General features: G+C 40.1%; 1 protein-coding gene across 1 annotated transcript in view; it reads left to right on the forward strand.

The window, feature by feature from the left end:
- The first annotated feature begins 3,363 nt into the window (after positions 1-3,363).
- LOC126763674 (dopamine receptor 2-like) overlaps positions 3,364-17,067 on the forward strand; it is a 39,168-nt gene continuing 25,464 nt past the window's right edge. Inside the window, exon 1 of the mRNA XM_050481392.1 lies at positions 3,364-4,090. The gene's annotated coding sequence lies outside the window, so the exon portion shown is untranslated. The remainder of the gene's footprint in view (positions 4,091-17,067) is intronic.

Below are 17,067 nucleotides of genomic sequence, written 5' to 3' on the forward strand. Positions count from 1 at the left end.
CATGGCGTGTAGATAGAGCGATAGAGAAAAGGAAAAACAAAAGAAAAACAAATATTCAATAAAAATCCATCATCCACGTAACTGGTACCAAATTTATAAGAACAGTTGGAGAAAAGAAAAAATGTCTGATTAACGAAATGGGTCAATCAAATATTTTAGACTTTGCATTCGCATCAAAAAATGTATTTACTAGAAGAAAAGTAGATAATAACGATGATAAATTCAGTTGGCATGACGTTAAATGCTGATTTACATGCAAAGAAATATGGTAAAATATATTTTAAAACTTCTTTGAGTGCAGATGATCCTTTCAAATGCATTCATGTATACATGTATACACATTTATGGAAGTTTGAAAAAGGTTAAAACGTATTCCTAACTTCCTATAACGTCCTATAAAATTCTAATAGAATACCTATAAAATTTAATAAAATATTAATAAAATTTAGAGAGTAACTTTCTTATAACAGTGTACATTTGTGCTCAGAATGAAGAAAATCGGGAAAGAACTCTCTCTAGACCCCATATCACTAAGAAACCTTATGTACTTGAAAGTAATTAGCTGCCTTTAATTCTTGCAATTTGCAAGAGTAAAAAATGTTCCGTTATAGCCGAACTTAGCTCTTCCTTACTTGTTGTTTTTGAGGTTCAGATAGCACAACACTTTGATTGTCAGTTACGTCATCAACCCAATCGTCTACTTTATACACCGATGAGTATGTACAATTAGACTTTTAATATGAATAGTCAAACTCCTTGAATTAAAATGCTTTCAGCGTCACTGAGCTTTGCGAATTTTAAAACCATTTTTCATCACTTCCCTTCACTTCGTAAAGCGATTCTGTACACACCGATCCGTCGAAGTAATTGCACAATGTAAATGAATAACTAAAAGAGACTCGCAACAAAAACAAAAATACACACACAAATTGATGGCTGTGGTGGTTAGCTTGCCATTTGTCACAAGAATTGCAGTCACGTTCCGCAACAACAGCATTCGCAGTACACAACAGTTACTCACCCCCACCATGCAGCAGTTTAGAGGTCCAGTTACGTAGCACAGTCAGATCCTCCCCCTGGTCGAGGTTGGCCAAAGTTAGTTGCGTTGCAAAATGCTTCTTCGTCTAATGACATCATTTTGCACTGTTGTGCAGCCCATTAAGTGCGTCATTTAACAGTAATATTTACGTCTACCCCTTTTGTTGCACTACCGACGTAATTACTTGTGTGCACAAATACAAAAGTGCACCTCCATTTGCATGTATTTACACACCGACTTGGCTGTGTCAATATTTGAATTGGAAAAGTCGGTTTTCTTTCGAATACTTAGAGACAAATGAGCACTTTCGAAGAAGGCCGCTTACATTTTGACGGAGTGAAACATTTGGAGTTACTAAGCGAAGTTATAAACAATCTGCAAGCTTGAAAAATAGAGTAGACAGAGTTCAAAATAGCAAACTTTGCATATTTACTTAAACGTTTTTCAAAAAGGGAAACTTGAGGGCATGAAGAGAAAAGGTTAACTTCGGCTGCACCGAAGCTATTATACTCTTCACCAAAAAAAAAAAAATCCATACCAAAACTTGAGCTTGATCCTTCGGTTTGTATGACAGTTAAATACCTAAATGGTCCTATATCGACGGATCTGATAAATTATCAACTTCTTGGGGAGAAAAAGGTGTGCAGATCGATATCTCAGAAACTGAAGGGTCGCGTATCTATAGACTGACAGGCGGATATGGCTCAGCTCGTCATGCTGATCATTTTTATACTAGTATAAATATATTTTATATGTTCTCCGAAGTTTCTTTCTGGTTGTTACAAACTTCGTGGCTAGCTAAATACTCCCTGTTCAGGGTATAAATGTAACTTAAAAACTTATGAACTTATGAACTAATTGCAAAGGTTTCACTCATTCAGATATTAATACCACAGAACGATATAAGCTAAGTTAACCTAAAAAACGGTGGCCAAACCCTAATACTCGGTCGTTTAAAATAGTAACGAGTAAAATGTTTTCGTTGAAGATTTTCAATTTGTGTTCAGGTTTAATTTACACACAATTTATTTCAAATTTCACCGCTAATAATGCGGCGAATATTCTCTTCCAAGTCGTCAATCGACTGGGGCTTATCTCCGTAGACAAGCGACTTCATATGTATAGCCCCACAAAAAAAAAACCAGCGGTGTTAAATGATCTTGGCGGGCACGCCAAGGGCCCTTGACGCGAGATAGTTAATGCGCTCACCAAAAGTTTCCTTCAAAAGATGTATAGATATTAATCTAACTGTAATATTATGGCTGGCTTCACAGAGCCACACCTAACGGTGATGTTTTTAGGATGTAATGGCGTCTCAAAAATGGAATCTCTTTGAGGCAATGTTTGAAAAGTTGCTTCTTCGATGGTCGCTCGGCGTCAATTATTGCCCGAGTTGGATTTTGCAAGTAATCCAAAGTCCTTCCGCAAAACGTTCCATACTGCGAACGGACACAACTCTTATTTTTACGCTAAACATCGAAAAGTTAAATGGATCACTTATTTTACATGAAATGCGAGTAACTTTGAGGTGATTTATAGTCCACGTGGAGATATTTTTACATGCTTGTTTCTTGTTTCGAGTGCTTACAGGTTGCAGGTTTTGGGGAAAATAACATATTTTTGCTTACACACTTAGTTACCTATAATATTAATTCGTATGAGTTGCCCGAAGTATACAAATTGTACATTTTTTATATTTTTATTCCGCCAAATTTACATAAACACTGTTAAGTACGTAATTGACCTGAGACCTTCTCCCTCACACCCCTGCAGCACTTTCTTAATTTCTGTTTGCTCTGAAAAGCAAATTGTTTCAGCCGAAACGTAAACATGTCTATGACCATAAACACGTCTGCTGGGGTTTGTAGACAACATGAACCATAATTCTTCTCCAACGTACACAATTTAAAGTGTGGGCAAAGCATTATAGCTGCTTGAAGACGCTGCGGCACCAAATGCCTCCGACCCGCTATTAATTGAACTGTACAAGAGTGTCTGTTGTTGCTTCTTATTTTGTGGCCTGTTGGCTGAGAATAGGCGGTTTCCCAATCAACAAGCGAGCATTTTGGCGCGCTTTTCGCAAAATCTTGTATTTGTTTATTCGGGCAGTGCGCATGTGCTACACATACACACACCTGATTCCAGCGCGCTGGAAAAGTTCACTGCCGCACTCCGTTAACGCTGACCGAGCATAGCTGCAGTGATTTTCTGTTAATTCACACGAAGGATGCTAGCTACAGAACTGTTACCGTCAGCGCCTGCTAGGCAAGCAGAGCCGCACAAATCTTGGCGAATGTTTGCAACAGTTCGGTTGAAACGCTGCTTTGGATCGGTCGTGGTTAGCGCGAAGAATCGTCCACCGTTTTCGGATTGATTGCCCATCAAAGGCAAGTAAAAAACTAAAAACAAATTTTTAAATTCTTTTAAATGCCTGCGTCCATATGGCTGTTCGCGAGCTCCGCAAAAACGCAGTGTGATTGTTGCTAAGTGACTACGAAGTGTGAAAAGTGCTGATTTGTGCCGTTAGTTTTAATATTTCGGCTGAAGAGATGTGTGTCAGCAGTGGCATATGTGCAGAAAAGGTGTTAAAGTGAGCTGTGAATGATTCGTTGATTAGCTTTGGATACGAAACGACAGCCGGAAACGGAAGTTCGAGTCCATGCGTTGAAAAGACGCATGGGCTGAGCGGCTGAGAAGCTGCGAGGTGGTGGTGAAAAGTAAAAATCGCAATTTGCATTCGTTAAAACCTTAAGTGAAAGTACAAATAACCCGTTAGCGAGACGGAAGCAATTACGGGTCGCAAACTTCCGCGCCTAAGAGTTAGCAGGCGCATATCAGCGCTCGTCTTGCGTTGGCCGTCGGCCACCCGGTCAGTCGGATAGTCGTTGGGCCATTAGTGCCGCTGATGCCACTTTTATGTAATTTTTATGTGTTATCTTAAGTGCATAATCGTCAACAACAATTACAACCAGTGGACCTCGGTCAACACTTTTCCACTTGCAGCCATCAGCGCGTGGGAAAGCGCACAATCATACTTTCGCCAGCCGTCCGGTAAGTGTATTGTGTTAGCAGCTTCTATTTGTGTTTGTTCAGTGCACTTAAATCTTGCCATCAAACGACTCTCGGCAAGTGGGGTCTTACTCAGCAGTCTTGTCTTGTGGCCTGCGTTGTTGAGAAGCTGTTGGCTTTGATTATTGTTTCTGCTGTTCAAATGAGCACCTCCTCAACTGTGTTCAACATTTCATAAGACAGTGAGCAGCAGGTGCCGGCGTCCTTGCCACTTTTTGTCTGTTGCAAGCCGTAGTGTTGGCCGCTGTATTAATGTATTATACTCGATCCTTGGTTGGTGTTGCCCGGAGCTGTGCGAAGACGGTGCTTGTGATGATAATTAAATGCGAGCACATTTGCTGTTAAAAGTACTGTTCACAATGTTCTATAAGTGCTACTAAGGCGAGAATCTGCAGTGAAGTATCGTAATTAACGGACTCAACTAATTCATTTCCTTGAAAGGCCCTAAATTGTTAAGAATTATTTATGAGCAACATTAAAAAAGATGAGATTGTCTGGTTGATGTCTTTTGAGCTTATTTTGTGGGAGTTTTCCAGTTAAAAAACTCAAAACAAATTATTACATAAGGTGGTTCGGAATGAGTGTCCCATAAAATTAAACATCAGTAAAGGACCAAAATTTGAACTTGCTAAATAATTAAATAAATAATTGAGCATAGCTTATTTTACAGAGCGTTATTTTTAAGAATTCAAAGGGTTTTGATTCCTAAAAGTGAGCTTATTTCATGACTTATTGCACACCACTAACTTCTACTATATATAAAGGGTAATCCATTTCGAGATTACCTACTTAAAAAAAAAATACAGAAAAATTCGAAAGAATACTCTTTAGCATTTATTTTTTGAAGATTAACTCTTTCAAATGTTGGCCGCGGCTACGCCTCAGATGGTCCATTCGTTAATTCCAGTTTTCCATGACTCGTTCGAGCATTTTAACTGGTAACTGGCGAATGACACTCATGATGTTTTACTACATACAACGCCTGAATCGAAGCGGGCTTATCCGAATAAACTTTAGACTTTACATGCCCCCACAGCAAAAAGTCTAAAGGTGAGATATCACATGACCTTGGTTTTCTCGCAATTAAATTGATTGATGCGATGTAAGAAGTGTCGCCGTCTTGTTGAAACCAAATGTCGCTGACTTCACGAGTTTCTGCGTGCTCGACGTGGTCTAATCGAATTTCATCCAATAATGCATGTTGGGTTTCAAGGTGGGTGGTGGTGTTGCGAATAGTACGCTCAGTAGAAACATATTCTTTACAGAATTTTCGTTATATAGTTGATTTGAATCACCCACTAATATGTATAAAGATATTCTTCTTCTTCTCTTGGTAATTTCGTGATCCCATTCATATATGTGTTTTAAGAATACGACATGTGTCTTATGTTTGCAAAGTGCATATTTTAACGATTGTAACCCCCAATAGATTTGTGATTGGAGGCTTTGTACTACATCAGTGTTTCCCAAAGTGGGCGATAACGCCCCCTTGTAGGCGCTGCAGGTATCAAGGGGGCGGTAAGAGACCCAGAAAGAAAATGGGAGCGTTGTGTAGAGGCCTGGGGGGTTATTTGGAATTTTATTTATCTAAGAGGCCTCTTAGACAACGACTACATGAGCTCTCGACTCTCAACAACAACCTGTGAACATCAACTAATATGAATTAAAAGATTGCTCAAACTCGGTTCTATATTTCTCTCCGCGTAGTTCATATATCTGTCCTATTTTATTGAATATAGAAAAAATTAAAATCATGTCAATCGGTCGCTCCGTTTCATAACGGGGCATCTCGACAGGATAGAATTTATAGAATACTACCTGTCAAACGCATTGCTATTGCCATTGCCAAATCTGTATGTAGGCATTTGCTATCGTAATATAATCATTTGCGCAAAGGTAGGGTAGACAGGTTCGAGCTGATGTAGCGGATGCTTTGAGCTCTTCAATAATTTATTTTATCCCTTGCGAAATGACGTCGGGTAGGTAGCTGATGTAACGCACGTTTTGAGCTTTTGAACTCCTTAAATCTTTTATGAGGAAAATAAAAAAAGGATCTTTATCCTTTCTTACAAATGTATTTCTGGGAAAAATAAGATAATAAGAAAAGGAGAAAGATCCTTTTTTACAATTGTATTTCTGGGAAAAATAAGAATTCATATTTTTGGACTACTATATAATAATTGTGCTTAAGCATTCCTATATAAACAATGTAAAATTTATTTGATATTCATTTGTGGTTTTGCCCGCAATAGATGGGCATTACTTACGCCTCCTTTACACTACTCGCGAAGTTAAACGTATTTCTCAAAGCAAAACAATGTCGGAAGTAAAAAAGAAGAGACGGCAATACTGTGCGGAATACATTAAATTCGGATTCATTGAAAATTCCACAAACCCTTCCTCGCCTTTGTGTCTTCTATGTCTAAAAACCTTTTCGAATGAAGCAATGAAGCCTTCAAGACTGCAAGATCATTTGAATAAAATGCATCCAGTTAAGAGAGACAAGAATGTAGCATATTTTCAAGACCTAGAGAAGAAGCATAATACTCAGCTAAGTGTAGCAAAACTATGTTCGGCGGCTGCTAAGCAAGATGACGACGGACGACGTCTAGCTTCGTAAAATATCTCTTTGTTAATTGCTCAAAAAGGCAAACCACATAACATCGGAGAAGAGTAAATATTGCCAGCAATAAATGAAGTAATAACTACCGTGCTTCATAAACCGGCCGCAGATATTATCCGAAAAATTCCTTTGAGTAATAATTCTGTGGAAAGACGAATTGATGAAATGGCTGAAAACATTGAAGAATCATTCTGCGATCACCTGAGGACAAGCCAATTCTCAATTCAGCTCGATGAGTCCACTTTACCAACGTGCATTTATTAAAGATGAGAAAATATGTGAAGAACTATTATTTGATAGAAATTTAGAGACCGATACAAAAGGCGAAACCATATTCAATATATTGGAAAAGTTTTGCGATGAGAAAGAAATTCCTTTGAAAAATATTATTTCAGTTGCTACGGATGGCGCTCCGGCTATGACAGGGTGCCATAAATTCTTCATAGCGTACTTAAAAAATAAAATTCCTGATGTCCTTGGTGTACATTGCGTTATTCATAGACTACATTCAGTTGCTAGAAACTTAAGTGAAAAACTATTTCAATCACTGCAAAATGTCATCAAAGCAGTCAATAAAATCCGCAACAGCTCTTTGAATGATAGATTATTTCATCAGCTTTGTGTTACTAATGACGAGGATTTCAATCGTTTTTTGTTTCATACTGAAGTTCGTTGGCTATCAAGAGGCAATTGTCTGACTCGATTCTACAACCTGTTTGACTCTGTTATAGAGTTCTTGGAAACTAAAGATACAGAATTTCAAGACAAGCTCATATTATCAAAGAATGATATAGCTTACATGACAGACCTTTATAAATTGTTCAACGACATGAATCCCCAACTGCAAGGCGATAAACTAAATTTAATTAAAACAAAAAACGTCGTTGCTGCTTTCGCAGCCAAACTGCTTCTACACAAAAAGAATCTGGGCAGACGAGAGTTTCACAATTTTCCGAATTTATCAGTATCATGCAGTAACGACGAATTGTTTGTTCGTTTGGGAAAACTCCACATTGACTTCACCGAACGATACCAGGACATTTTGAACTTTGAAATACCAGACTGGGTGTTGGATCCGTTTTCAAATGTCAACACAACAATGTCACCTCACCTGGAAGAAGAACTTATAGAATTGACAACAAAAGAGGAAATAAAAATCAAGTTCAAAAATGGCTACCAAGAATTTTGGCTACAAAAACCGATCTCGCAATTGTACCCTGGATTGTGGTCAATCGTTCAACGATTCTTGATAGCATTCCCATCGTCATATTTGTGTGAACGTGGATTTAGTGCTGTGACAACACTGCTTACTAAAAATAGAAATCGTTTGCTTGTTACCGAACGTGGCGACTTGCGACTGTTCTTGAGTAAATTGGACCCTGATATTAAACTATACTGCGCTCAGGTTTCAAGTTGCTGGTTATAGTAAAAGTTTCGTTTAGAATTCTCCGTTAAAATACATATATAGGTCACAATAATTAATTTGAAGTTATAGTGGTTTTTAAATAGGTGAAAAAATGGGGGCGAAAAAAAAATATTTATTCTCAAAGTGGGCGGTAGACAAAATAAGTTTGGGAACCACTGTACTACATGAAGAAAAGTTTTTTCTAATTCAAAGAAATTTTAAATTTCCTTTCGTTTATGGCAAATATTTACCGAAGAACTTTTGAGAAACTGTTTTGTATTAAAAGCAAAGTTTATCACAGCGATTCTTGAAAAGAACCATTTTTGTCTACAATAATTGATTATTTACAAGAGCTTTGGTTTTTTTCGTTTTAAACTACACAATATTCAAATATGGTAAAATGAGAAAGCAATCAATTATAACCTTCTGTCCCAGTCAAATGCGTTAGTTTCGAAAAATGTAATGTAATTCAACTATATGAACTTAGTCCGAAGTAGCTCCTGTTGGCAAGAGTTATTCTGCGTTGGATTTCGAGGCTGACGTTGTTGTTGGTATTAATGCTGATTCCAAGACAGCTGAAATTATCTACAACTTCGAAGTTATGACTGTCAATAGTGACGTGAGAGTCGCGAGTGGGACGCCTGATTGTTTGATGACAGGAGATATTTCGTCTTGCCCTCGTTCACCACCAGACCCATTTCCTTCTCCGAGGCTGTTGGTATTTTTTCATTGGTCAAAGACCGGAAGTCGTGAGCTGTTTGAGCTACATACAATTGTTTCTAATATTTTTGTATTGAACTAACGTATGATCAATCCAAATTTGTATAAAAATTAAAAATTTAAATATTAATTTTGTTTTTTAATATACTCTTCACAGGTGCATTTCTTTTAGTAACTATGTGTTCAGTTTATATGGAAGCTATATGCTATAGTAATCCGATCTGAACAATTTTTTCGGAGATAATATTAATACCTTAAGCAGTTATCCATGTCAAATTTCGTGAAGATACCACGTCAAATGTGAAAGCTTTCCATACAAGAACTTGATTCCGATCGTTCGGTTTGTATGGCAGCTATATGTTATAGCTATATCGGCAGTTCCGACAGACGGACATGGCTACATCGACTCAGCTCAACATACTGATCATTTGTCGCTAATCGCTGGATCATGGAGTCGCTAAACCGAATTCTGGCGGCTGCTTCTCTACTCATATGCCGGTGAAGGAATTGTGGGTGATATGACGCCGTTGGTGGAGAGGGGCAGTGAGCTTCTTCACGGATGGGGGGAAGGTTGGTGGAGAGGTCTACTGTCAGGAGCTCTCTATCAACTCCAGTTTTAAACTTCCTGACTATTGCAATGTGATGGGGGGAAGGTTGGTGGAGAGGTCTACTGTCAGGAGCTCTCTATCAACTCCAGTTTTAAACTTCCTGACTATTGCAATGTCTTCCAGGCCGAGGTTGAAGCCATTAAGGTACTAGCCTTGAATTCATTAGCAGTGCGTTCAGGGCTGGTCAAAGAGTGCCTAACATCGCTATCAATAGCATCGAGTATTATAAGACTATGGATGCCAGGCCACAGCGTAATCGTATCAAGAAAAGGCACCCTAGAACCGCTATCGGTAGAATGGGAGCGGATCAGTGCTACCTTATACTACTACTGAATAGCTGGGCCACGCGGAAGCTTGGTCAGCGCTGGGCCAATATTGTTTCATGCGCTATCGCACCAGACTTTGGGCCCAAGATCGATCGCAAGTTATCTAGTGACCTCTTTGCCTCAGTAAGGCTAGCCCCTCCCTAGTTTTGGGGCTTTTAACAGGCCATTGCCCTATTAAAGCGTGAATCCTACCAAACGTCATCTGCAGAAGCTGTATGGAAGAAGGTGAGGTGAAAACAAGTAATCACTTCTTTCTTCACTGGGAGGTCAAAACTTAAACATTGGGAGCGCATAACTTCAAACCCCACCGAGCTAGCGGGAAAGGAAATGAAACGTTTTGCTAATTTATAGTTCGAACACAGAAGTTCTTCATTTCTATAGACTCACAAAGGACTACCAAGTGCGGTCTTTGATCAGCCATTTAACCTAACCTAACCAAGGCACATTGCACTTGGGTATTTCTGAGCGCAGAAGCTTAAAATTTGTGACACACATGTAATCTGACGTGGTGATTCGTAATCAATAAAAAACTCAATTTTGAATTTTTTGATGATACGTTATTTTGCATTTTAGGTGACGATTCCTTGTGTAATAGGTCGTAGTATGGTCGAACTAGTAAAGAAGGTAGCAATAGAAAGATTTTTGATGTTGACAATAGAACAATATTGAGGATAGCATTTTCATGATTCGACAGGTAAGTTTTGAGCAAATGCTGGCGTCACAGTCAGCTTATCTACTGTTGGGGTAGGAAAGGTGATAAGGCCAGCATCATATTTGAAATTCAAACATTTTGTACTCTTGCAACTTCTAAAGGTCAAAGCTGGCGAAATATGTATGCATAGGTCTTGGCGAAACTTTATAATACAACGATTTTCGAACTTCCGGTTGAAATCGAGAATATGTGAGCTAGCTTAATGTAAGACACTTTCAGTATATTATGGTAATCGTCTGCACTATTTCCAATACTTCTCATAGCCTACATATACTCAATTTCGAACAGTTCGATATATTAGTCGTATTTTATTTGACCGTCATAATATATAATCTAATAACCAAACCGTTAACAAATACATGAAACGCACTTGGCTTATTTCATATTTTCATCTGTCAAAATGAGGCTTCTCGCTATTGCCAACCACGTTGTTTTTGGAAATAACTTAGCTATTGCGAATGAAAAAAACGATGAACTGGCAATGCCTCTAGTTCAATATGCATTGAAATTAATCCTTAACCACCAGCTGAATATGAAAGAAGTCGGTCTAAAAGCTAACTGTTGATATAACATATAACTTAAGTAAAGTTAACAAATGTAATTGTGATCCATTTATAATTTAGTCGAATAGTAAATATTGAATTCTTTCGCAAAATTTTCTAATGTAAAGATTTGCCAACTCCAGAAAATATGACACCGGCTTTGTTTTTCGAAACCGTACTTGTTTCTGCATGAAGTTAGGCTGTAGCCAGGAAAAGGAAGGTAACTTAAGGAAGCAAAAGCGACTTTTTGTAGCCTCTAGAAGAGCTTGTTATTGGAGCGTGAATAGATAATCGGCCTTAAATGAGTTACAACGACCGCTCTTTAGCTCTTAGCTGGCAGAACCAGTCCAGCCATTGTATTGCTATCTACAAGTTAAACCACATAAATCACTGTTTGGCGCGCGCGTTTATCCAATTTGGCATTCAATGTTGTAAAATTGAATTACTCTCGCAATCTCATCACAATTCAATTTTAAAATTATTCTAATTTGTATGCGCACAAAGAGACGTTTGTGTGCGATTTTGACGGCGACAACGATCTGTATGGTGTGCATATTTAGCACAGATGTCGAGCACATTCACGAATGCGTTGAGCGGTTTGTTTTCAGACACCAAATCGATATGGAAACCGATGCGCCAAAAGAATGCTGAAATAACAAAGTATCAAATGCAGCATTGGATGTGCCCTCCAGCCATTGTTGCTGGAAACAAAGCGCCGTTAGCCGCTTTCCCGGCATCACCTATGTTCTGCTGCTTGCTACACAGGCACTTTGCATCGCCATGAATGTCTGTACTTTGCATATGTACACATATACATATGTACACATATACATATGTATGTCTGTGGTGGCTATTCCCACTTGCATGCAAATTGGGAAAATTAAATGCCAAATCTGGCATTTTGTGAGCAATGTTGGTGGCGTTTGCTGCAGACTTTGCAGTGGTCTCGAGTTGCATGCAACTGTGTGCACTGAATGCTGCCACATACCCAAAAATGTTTACAGTGACTGCAACATGTGAAACAAGAAAACACGTTAACTTCGGCTGCATCGACGTTATAATACCCTTCACAGATGCATTTTTTTGGCATAAAGGGTATATGTTACAGTGATCCGATCCGAATAACAAAGTGTAGAAATGAGTGAGAGCGGAGAATAAACACTCCACATTTAATGTAACAGTAATTATAATATAGCAGGTTCAAAACGAACAAGCAGCATGACACCGACCACTTTAGACAAAATCTCATAATTAGACTACAACCATGCCTACTTGCTTCATGTCGAAAAGGAACTGAGCAGAAATAGTTTATTTTTTTTAAATTGCTGAAATTCTCATGAAAATATGGGCAGAATGGTTCTTTACCGCTAAATGCAAAATATGAGAACCTCTGTATCCTCCCTGCATCCAACGTTCCTCACTTTGATTGACTTTGATGCCGTATAAATACAATATACTTAAGCCGGAATACTTCGATTAGCATTAAATAACTCGTTAATAGAAATGGGTGGTTTCGATCCATACCTATCCTAGGATGAGGAATATAGAGGTAATATTTCAGCTAACATACAAAAATAAAAGCAGTCTTCTAAGAAGTAGTTTTCCTGAATCGAACTGGTCCCTAGGGTTAAAAGTCGTGAGCCACTGTTGGGTGTAGTAGTGACCCATATACACACAATTATATGCAATTTTACAAAGTCTATGTATGTATGTCTATCGTTACATGTGTGCGCAAATACATATGTTTCTTTTTTCAGACTCTATTGATTTTTGCTTTTCATTGGCAGCCGTCAACGCAAACTTTTTGGTAAGCGGCAAAGAGGCATTCATTTGAGTTGCGACCTTCATCTGCCAAAGCAAAGTAAAGCGTTGAAGTCAATATTTATATTTAATTTGAATAAAATTGGAACAATTCGTTTATCTTAAATGGCCCGCTATAATGTCAGCATGGATTCAATTACACAGTGTTTTTAGACTGTTCGAACCACAAACAAAATATTGGACGATTTAATATATTCAATTTCGAGGAATACTTTATGTTGTTTCATGTTGAACTACTTTGTTATATATTTGGGTTTTATTAAGGCCAGCCATAAAACTTTTTTCTTTTCTGGCATGTTTCTCAGACATTCTCACGGTATATTGTGAAAATCGGTCGAATCGGTCAACAATTAGGCCTACTTCCCAAATATGTACAACAATTTTAGACTCCATAAAATTCTTTCACTCTACAGAATATAAATCGAGATCTAATGACGTTGTTGAAATAAAACTTGACATCTGATGTCTAAAAATTTTCGAAATCGAACCAAACTCACAGTCACCGAATAAGTCGACCCCAAAACATACTGATCCTTCATTCAACTATATAAAATACTGATTTCTACCACGATATGAGTCTCTGCTTGCTTATTGTGGGTCTTGATCATGTGCTTCGAATTATATTATATAGTCTGAACAGTGTTTTTCATATAAAAAAAAAACTTAGGGCTCCCTTGGAAGATAAGCGCCAGCACGTCTTTACTTGTACAATGTTGTTCTCGTTACTATTATTTTGATAAGGTTCATTCAGAGATTGGCAACGCTAAAAAACTATTATAATCCCCAATAGGATACGATACATACAGATGCTGTTTTTACATCCTGAACAGGATATATTAAGTTTGCCACGATATTAGTAAAACCCAAAAGCTAACATTATAGGACCTATAAAGTACTTATACAAGAATATATAAATGTCTTCCGCGTGTCTGTATACGACCAAAATCTGGCAACCGTATAATGATAACTTAAAGAAATCTAAAAAAAAAGGTTAGGAAAGCAAAGGCAGGCCCTTGTCAGAGGCATATCGACAGAAAGCTGCAAACAATCGGCAAGACTGAGTAAGATACTGTCTAAGGAACACATCAATATATCTTACCTAAAGACGGGGCGAGGATGGAGTCATGTGTATAAGTTCACGCAAGTGAGGAAAGTTCTCTGATCGCCATTCACTTGGGAGTGGCCAGAAACGATTCTTTTACACATGGCTCAAGCAGCTCACTACTTCCGGTTTTTGACCAAGTATCCTCTGGGTAGCCTAAGAACATCCGTTCGAAGGCGAGCTAAAGTGAGAAGGCGAAACATTCCCTACAAGGGTTGTGCGCTGGGTTTGGGACCCGCCACGTAAAAAACACCCCCAGTGAAGAGCTACAACCAGCCTCGGATGAGAGACCCCCCTTTTGATGACGACCATGGCAAACGAAATAAGGACTACGAATTGAGGGCATGCTCCTGGAATGTCCGGTCCCTTAATTGGGAAGGTGCCGCTGCCCAGCTGGTTGATGTCCTCGTAAAGACAAAGGCTGACATCACCGCCGTCCAAGAAATGCGATGGACGGGACAAGGACAGAGACGAGTAGGTCCTTGTGACATTTACTACAGTGGCCATATAAAGGAGCGCAAGTTTGGTGTAGGATTCGTGGTGGGAGAGAGACTCCGTCGCCGAGTACTATCATTCACTGCGGTGAATGAACGTCTAGTCACAATCCGCATCAAAGCGAGGTTCTTCAACATATCGCTGATTTGCGCCCACGCCCCGACGGAAGAGAAGGACGATGTGACCAAAGATGCCTTCTATGAGCGCTTGGAGCGCGCTTATGAGAGCTGCTGCCCCCGCCACGATGTCAAAATCGTGCTTGGCGACTTTAACGCCAGGGTGGGCAAAGAAGGTATATTTGGCACTACGGTCGGTAAATTCGGCCTCCACGACGAAACATCCCCAAATGGGTTGAGGCTGATTGACTTCGCCGGGGCCCGAAATATGGTTATCTGTAGTACTAGATTCCAGCATAAGAAGATTCATCAGCTACCTGGCTGTCTCCGGATCGAAAAACTACCAACCAGATCGATCATGTTGTGATAGACGGAAGACACGTCTCCAGTGTTTTAGATGTGCGTGCGCTCCGAGGTCCTAACATCGACTCGGACCACTATCTTTTTGCAGCTAAGATTCGCACCCGCCTCTGTGCAGCAAAAAACGCGCGCCACCAAACACAAGGAAGGTTCGACGTCGAGAAGCTGCAATCACAACAGACAGCCGAACGATTTTCTACTCGGCTTGCACTCCTGCTCTCTGAGAGCACTCGTCAACAACTCGGTATAAGGGAACTGTGGGACGGCATTTCAAACTCCTTACGTACAGCTGCAATCGAAACCATTGGTTTTCGGAAAGTGCAAAAGAACAGCTGGTACGACGAGGAGTGCCGTGTCGCAGCGGAGAGAAAACAGGCTGCCTACCTCGCAACGTTACGATCGACCACTACACGTGCGGGATGGGATAGATACCGAGAGTTGAAGAGGGAAGCGAGACGCATTTGTAGACAGAAGAAGAAAGAGGCTGAAATGCGTGAGTACGAAGAGCTTGATAAGCTGGCCGACAGGGGTAATGCTCGAAAATTCTACGAAAAAATTCGGCGGCTTACGGAAGGTTTCAAGACCGGAGCGTATTCCTGTAGAACCCCCAAAGGTGATCTAGTCACTGATGCCCAGAGCATACTTAAATTATGGAGGGAACACTTCTCCAGTCTGCTGAATAGCAGTGAACGCACAACACCAGGAGAAGGAGAACCCGATTCCCCAATCGATGACGATGGAGCAGACGTTCCATTACCCGACCATGAAGAAGTTCGAATAGCAATTGCCCGCCTGAAGAACAACAAAGCGGCAGGGGCCGACGGATTGCCGGCCGAGCTATTCAAACACGGCGGCGAAGAACTGATAAGGTGCATGCATCAGCTTCTTTGTAAAATATGGTCGGACGAAAGCATGCCCAACGATTGGAATTTAAGTGTGCTATGCCCAATCCATAAAAAAGGAGACCCCACAATCTGCGCCAACTACCGTGGGATTAGCCTCCTCAACATCGCATATAAGGTTCTATCGAGCGTATTGTGTGAAAGATTAAAGCCCACCGTCAACAAACTGATTGGACCTTATCAGTGTGGCTTCAGACCTGGAAAATCAACAACCGATCAGATATTCACCATGCGCCAAATCTTGGAAAAGACCCGTGAAAGGAGAATCGACACACACCACCTCTTCGTCGATTTCAAAGCTGCTTTCGACAGCACGAAAAGGAGCTGCCTTTATGCCGCGATGTCTGAATTTGGTATCCCCGCAAAACTAATACGGCTGTGTAAACTGACGTTGAGTAACACCAAAAGCTCCGTCAGGATCGGGAAGGACCTCTCCGAGCCGTTTGATACCAAACGAGGTTTCAGACAAGGCGATTCCCTATCGTGCGACTTTTTCAACCTGCTTTTGGAGAAAATAGTTCGAGCCGCAGAACTAAATAGAGAAGGTACCATCTTCTATAAGAGTGTACAGCTGTTGGCGTATGCCGATGATATTGATATCATCGGCCTCAACACCCGCGCCGTTAGTTCTGCTTTCTCCAGGCTGGACAAGGAAGCACAGAAAATGGGTCTGGCAGTGAACGAGGGCAAGACGAAATATCTCCTGTCATCAAACAAACAGTCGTCGCATTCGCGACTTGGCACTCACGTCACTGTTGACAGTCATAACTTTGAAGTCGTAGATAATTTCGTCTATCTTGGAACCAGCGTAAACACCACCAACAATGTCAGCCTAGAAATCCAACGCAGGATAACTCTTGCCAACAGGTGCTACTTCGGACTGAGTAGGCAATTGAGAAGCAAAGTCCTCTCTCGACAAACAAAAATCAAACTCTATAAGTCACTCATAATTCCCGTCCTGCTGTATGGTGCAGAGTCTTGGACGATGTCAACAACGGATGAGTCGACGTTGCGAGTTTTCGAGAGAAAAGTTCTGCGAAAGATTTATGGTCCTTTGCGCGTTAGCCACGGCGAATACGGGATTCGATGGAACGATGAGCTGTACGAGATATACGACGACATCGACATAGTTCAGCGAATTAAAAGACAGCGGCTACGCTGGCTAGGTCATGTTGTCCGGATGGACGAAAACACTCCAGCTCTGAAAATATTCGACGCAGTACCCGC

This window comes from Bactrocera neohumeralis, chromosome 2, assembly GCF_024586455.1.
Source record: "Bactrocera neohumeralis isolate Rockhampton chromosome 2, APGP_CSIRO_Bneo_wtdbg2-racon-allhic-juicebox.fasta_v2, whole genome shotgun sequence".
Taxonomy (NCBI): Eukaryota; Metazoa; Arthropoda; class Insecta; order Diptera; family Tephritidae; genus Bactrocera; species Bactrocera neohumeralis.